This window comes from Sitophilus oryzae, unplaced genomic scaffold, assembly GCF_002938485.1.
Source record: "Sitophilus oryzae breed Bouriz unplaced genomic scaffold, Soryzae_2.0 scaffold_547_pilon_pilon, whole genome shotgun sequence".
NCBI lineage: Eukaryota > Metazoa > Arthropoda > Insecta > Coleoptera > Curculionidae > Sitophilus > Sitophilus oryzae.
In genome coordinates this window covers 1-6,009 of record NW_022147137.1, presented here as the reverse complement: position 1 = coordinate 6,009, position 6,009 = coordinate 1, and the positions used below count along the sequence as shown (strand labels likewise).

The 6,009-nt window shown below is 31.7% G+C and overlaps 1 pseudogene; it reads right to left on the bottom strand.

The window, feature by feature from the left end:
* Positions 1 to 2,264: 2,264 nt before the first annotated feature.
* Positions 2,265 to 6,004, bottom strand: LOC115886941 (annotated as a pseudogene).
* Between the last annotated feature and the right edge of the window lie 5 nt (positions 6,005 to 6,009).

Below are 6,009 nucleotides of genomic sequence, written 5' to 3'. Positions count from 1 at the left end.
GTGGAAAAGGCTATTAAAATCCAAAAAATCAATAAATCACCTGGTGAACATGGAATATCCGCTGAGGGTAATTTAACCCTCGACACATTTCACTATGCGGCAAACTGGTGAGTGACGAGGGGAATAGTGTCGATATACACGCCGTTGCATAAGAACGGTTCTCCGAAAAATTGTAGCAATTATAGAACAATAGCTCTTTTATGTCACATGCAAGTAACACATTCTACTCCATATCATAAACAACCGCTTAAAGCATTTTTTGCTCCCACAGATTCCTGACAAACAAACATGTTTTATGCCAGGAAGAGGAACAAGGGAACAAATCTTAAATGTAAGACAAATAATTGAAAAAGTAAATTTTATGCTTTGTCGACTACGGTAGGGCTTTTGATTGTTTAAAGTGGAAGCAGTTGTGATTAGTGTTTGAAAACATGAGACTAACCAAACATATTATCTTTCAGCTTAAAAACCTTTACGAAGACCCTAAATCTAGAAAATTCATCAAAAACATGTTTTGGTTTAAACGTCAGAGATGTAATAGATAGTAGTGGGAACTATCGAATGAATACTATCGAAACATTCGATAGTTGCAATTCATTCGAATAATTCGATAGCTAGTAAGAAAACATTCGTTGAAAACTATTCGAATAAAAATATCGAATAGATGCGTCATCTGCCTTGAAATATATTAATTCGGCAGCAAAAACCATTCATTTATAAAATTCATTCATTTGTAAAATTCATTTATTCGTCAGGATCGATTATAGTAAAATATAAACTGGATTTTAGTTGTTGCCCGGCGACGTAGGTTTCTTTCCTAGAAACTCGACAGCGGTCGGCGGTCGGTGGCAATGGTATGAAAAAAGCCGGCATCTTTGATTTTGAGTCAGATAAAGATAAGGACACATTATTTTTTTTATTGAGGGGCTAGTATTTACACAAAAATACATTATGAACGGCGCTGTTGCCGTATATTCGTATTAGTTGGTATTAGCAAAGAATATTATTCTTTGATATTATAGTTAGTTAGGGATAGTATGACTATATATTTTGCATTTTTTTTATTAATATTCTGTTGTTACACTTCAATGATACTTTTTATTTTGGATGTAGGAAAATGATTTTTAATGTTTTTAAGCAAAACTGGTTTAATAAATAATAATAACAGTAATAATTTGTTATACCTATTAACACCAAAATTTAAAATCATTTAATATAAACATTTTTTTAAGTAGTAGCAAAATATAAACAACAAATTAGAAGTCAAAATTATTTATATTAAATCCTATTTAAAAATAATATAGTCTCTAAATTTTTTGTGGCAACGTTGGTTTATTAAATAATAATAATTACAGAACTAATTTGTTATATTAACAACAAATTTTAAAATCATGAAATATAAACATATTTATTAATTTTCTGTGTAATAGAAGAAAAATATAAATAAAAAATTAGAAATCAAAATTATATATGTGTATTACATTTTATTACTTTGTATTAGTATTTAAAAATAGTATTTGCTTTTACTGGCATTTACTTTAAAAAATAAATGAAATATTTCTTCGCAAAAATCTACATGTAAGAGAATTAGCATAAACAAAATACAAATATCGTTAACTTTTTTTAAATTGGCACGTGTAAAACTTTAATCAATCAATTTAATTTTCTCATCCCAAAATTTGACTTCGATAACCATTTACTTTTTTTTTACTTCGATAACCACATTACCACATTACTTAAATATGATTATTAAGTTCAACTAATTCATATTACTAAAACATCTAAAATACAAATACATATGTATTTTTAAAATTATTTGTAAGTTCACCTCATCTCTCTGAAAAATTGTTACTTCTCAAAATTTTCCATTAAAAAAATAAACCATATACCGCATAATAATAATTGAAAGATCGGAAAATCACACAAATTTTCGGAAAAATTTTGACCACCTGCACACGCACAGAATCGTCAATTTAAAAAAAACACTACTACTTTAGTATTTTAAATATTTTAATAAACGCAAAAATAGCACAGTATTTAGAAGGCAAGTTATAAAAATTTGCAAGAACTAATAATGCACTGACGCACACAAAAATCAAACGAATACTAAATTTCATTTATCAAAAGCATTCGATAGTCGTGGCTTAACGATAACCATTTAGTCGCACGGCGAGGTTGTCACATATGCTTTAGTATACAAATGAATGAATGATTTTATTCGAATGAAACCATTCGATAGTTGAAATCATTCATTCAGTAACAATTCGATAGTCTAATTCATTCGATAGTTCCCATCGCTAGTAATAGACAACAGTACTTATCAGTTAAGAAAAAACATTTTTTTATTTTAAAGTAAAATACAAAAACAAATTCTTATTGCTCTAATAATTTTCTTAATACTTTTCCATCTCCAACAGTTTCAAAATACGGATCGGTACAAAATTTGATACTCTTACAGGCTACAAAATGTTCAAAAATTAGAATTTCATTTTCGCCTCTTTTTCAAAAACGGCGCCGGCAAATATCCACTTTGCTGAGGTCCTAACTTGAAGAACCTAGTCAAGACAAATCCGTTTACTATGATAAAACCCTTTACTCCACCCTTTAAAATCGATATATGTATCTTTCAGTTCTGAACTAATATTTAGAACCGCTTTATACAGTCTTGGTCCATTTTTAAAGGAAGGTTTGTTCCAATCCGTCAGATTTTTGGTCCATTGGTTCTTGAACTCTAAAGGAACTATTTTCCAGTTGGATATGATTTCGTTATTGATCGATACGTTCCCTTGCCATAACCCCTTGTACTGATTAAATTGATACAGCTTCCCGTAATTGACTCTCCCAAAATTTTCTACAACCAAATCAAGGGTAGCTTTTGAATAGTCGTCAGTCCCTAAACTTATACTGGAATCTTTCTTCCTCCAGTAACCAAACCCATTCAAATCTTCTTCCGTTTCTAAAACCTTCGATACTAGAGTTCCGTTGATTAATACTAAAACTGTATCGCAAACGTGTCCTTCTACTTTTAATACTGATCCAGCTTTAATATCAATATTTTCTTTTCTGTATACAATGTATCCATAGCTTTGTCCGTTGCCATTATTAATATCCAACTGCTCCATAGAAACTAACGTTTCGCTCTTAATACTATAAAGGGATTGATCTATCAGACTATTTAAACTTAGCTCTCCAATAATCTCGATGTCTGGATAAGCTATTCTAAAAGTAGGTTCTGGAGGTGAAGGCTGCTTAACATATATGTCATTATATTCGGCGGTGAGTCTCTGAAGACCAAGGTACTTGTCAGTATAATCACCGTTTTCAGACAATGGCGCGTCGTAGTCGTAACTAGATGTATCAGGTTGAAAACCTGAAACAAAAATAAAATTAAGTATCTATTATCCTAAAAACTTATGTGTTACCATGACAATACAAAATTATGATCATTTTATCCACCCACACCCTTTTTTCTTGATTGATTTCTTGATAAACACATTGAAATTTGTTCTACATTAAAATTCTAATTTAGATGTAGTTTAAAGCTAAAGAACAGAAGATTTAAAAAGAATAAATATATACCTACAGAGTCTGCCGTCAAGAATCAAGGTAATTTTATATAAAACTGTTTATACCTAAATAAATAGTTTTCGATATATTTACAAGTTAACATTTTTCTATTAGCAAAATGTTTTAACAGGATACTGTCACCTCAACGAACACCTCAGTAGATTGAAGCTAAGAAACAACGGCGAATGTAGATTCTGTGGGAAAAAGGAAAAACATCAGAACACCTCATCACTGAATGCGCCGAGACGACAACCATTCGTGCCACGAAGTTTGGTAAGACTGATATCGAAGATGGAGAACTAACCTTTGTAAAATCGTCCCAGGTACTGGCTTTTGCCTAAGCCGTTATAACTCCAGAAAAGCGGACACACAATAGATCTCATCGTCAGGTCGCGATAATTAACCAAAAAATTCAAATTAGCTCTCAAGATTAACAAACATTCTCCATTCTACTCCTTGTTAAAGGGGTGTCCGCTGATCCTGTTATTTTTTGTAACGACAAAGCTATGTCGATGAATTGCTGAAATCCAATTTATATGAAAATATTTACGGAAGTTAATAAAACTAAAACTAAATACATGAGTTATAACTCGATATAACTCAAGATAGGGGGACACAAGAGATCTGTAAGGTCGCGGTGATTAACCCCCCATCCTATACATATTTCTAAATTCTATAACCTAGAGCAGTAGAACATGCCGACATGACAGCCACCTTAAAAATCTACACTAAATCTAGGTACCTACCTATATGATATTAAACCAACAAAATTACAAATAAGCAAATATACAGCGACGTCAGGTACAAGAAAGTAAAGAAGATTTTTAAGAAAATACACCTAGAAATATCCTTAACTTAAATCACCCAATTTCTAAATTAGGAAAAATTCTGGATTTCTAAAAAACTTCAAACAAATATTTTGAGCACTATACCAGGTGCGTCTCAAAAGTAGCTCACCTCTACAACTTTTTATTTTAGTCAGATAAAAAGACGAGATTTGGTATATTAGTATATGACATAAATTAGAATTGAGTGACGTATTCAATTGAGCGTCCGGATTGCATAACGACCTAAGCGCGTGGCCGCGGGCAGCCCAGTAGGCAAGCGAGACAGTGACGCGCCGATTTAACAAAATAAATAATTTTAAACCTGCCGTCATTTCGTTAATAATTATCGTATCGTGTTGATTTTTGCATAGAAATACTCATGAGTCTTTAGCGCTTCCGACAAGCCAAAATAACTGGATTATTTTTTATATTTTTGATTTGTTTACATTGCCCGAGCATATTATAACTTTGAGATAAAAATCTCTGTTATAAATTTTAAAACTGACAGATATGAGTACTACCATTTAATTAGTTATACATTTAGTTACAACATATTCAAAATTTAGGTCTATCGGTTTATGCTAACAGTAATATTCGTCTATCGGTTTATGCTAGCAGTAAAGTTCGTTGTGCAATCCGGACGCTCAATTGTTTTGGTTTGGTCACTTTCTGTTTCACCGGAAATTACTAGAGCTTTTGATTTTTAAATGACACCCCGGTATTTTTTTTCTCTGTTCGATAGAAAATGACACTCTGAACAGAATGACATATCACAAAATTTGACATTTTGGCATATGGTTTATTTGACATTGTAACATGCGTAAGGACAATGAATCGAAATACCATGTGTGTGGTACCAAATTATACGTAAAAAAATGCGTTTTCCAAATATCCTAATGAACTACCATGATTGCTCCATTTGAAAAAATTGAGATATGATTAAAAATACGATTTGAGCAACTTTTCGCAGGCCAGGACAAGACACAAAAAACATTAGACGATCAAATCTATTTTTCCAAGGCTCCTTGATTAAAAATTAGTATTTTTAACACAGCCATGACACTCTAGATTGAATTTTAAAATACGATTTTTTTAAGCAAAACTGTCAAAAGCTCACATATGATATGTCATTCTATTCAGAATGTCATTTTCTATCAAATAAAGAAAAAATATACCGAGGGTGCCATTTAAAAATCAAAAGTTGTAGTCATTTCCGGTAAAACAGGAAGTGACCATAAACAATTGAATACGTCAATCAATCCTAATTTATGTCATATACTAACATACCAAATCTCGTTTTTTCATCTAAAAAAAATAAAAAGTTACAGGGGTGAGCCACTTTTGAGACGCACCCGGTATATGTCATTGATGATTTATTTTAAATTATATTTTATATTACCTGAATTATCGTCTTTTGTTCCAAAAATATTGGCACCGTTCAGAAAACCCCAGTTGGTACCACCATGCATCATATACAAGTTGAAAGAGGAATTCCACATCAGAATTTCCTCCAAAACTGCTTCAAACTTATTGGAAGCCCGTTCGTGGTGTTTTTCGGTATAATGATCAAACCAACCCGTCCAATACTCCATTACCATCAAAGGTTTATTAGGCT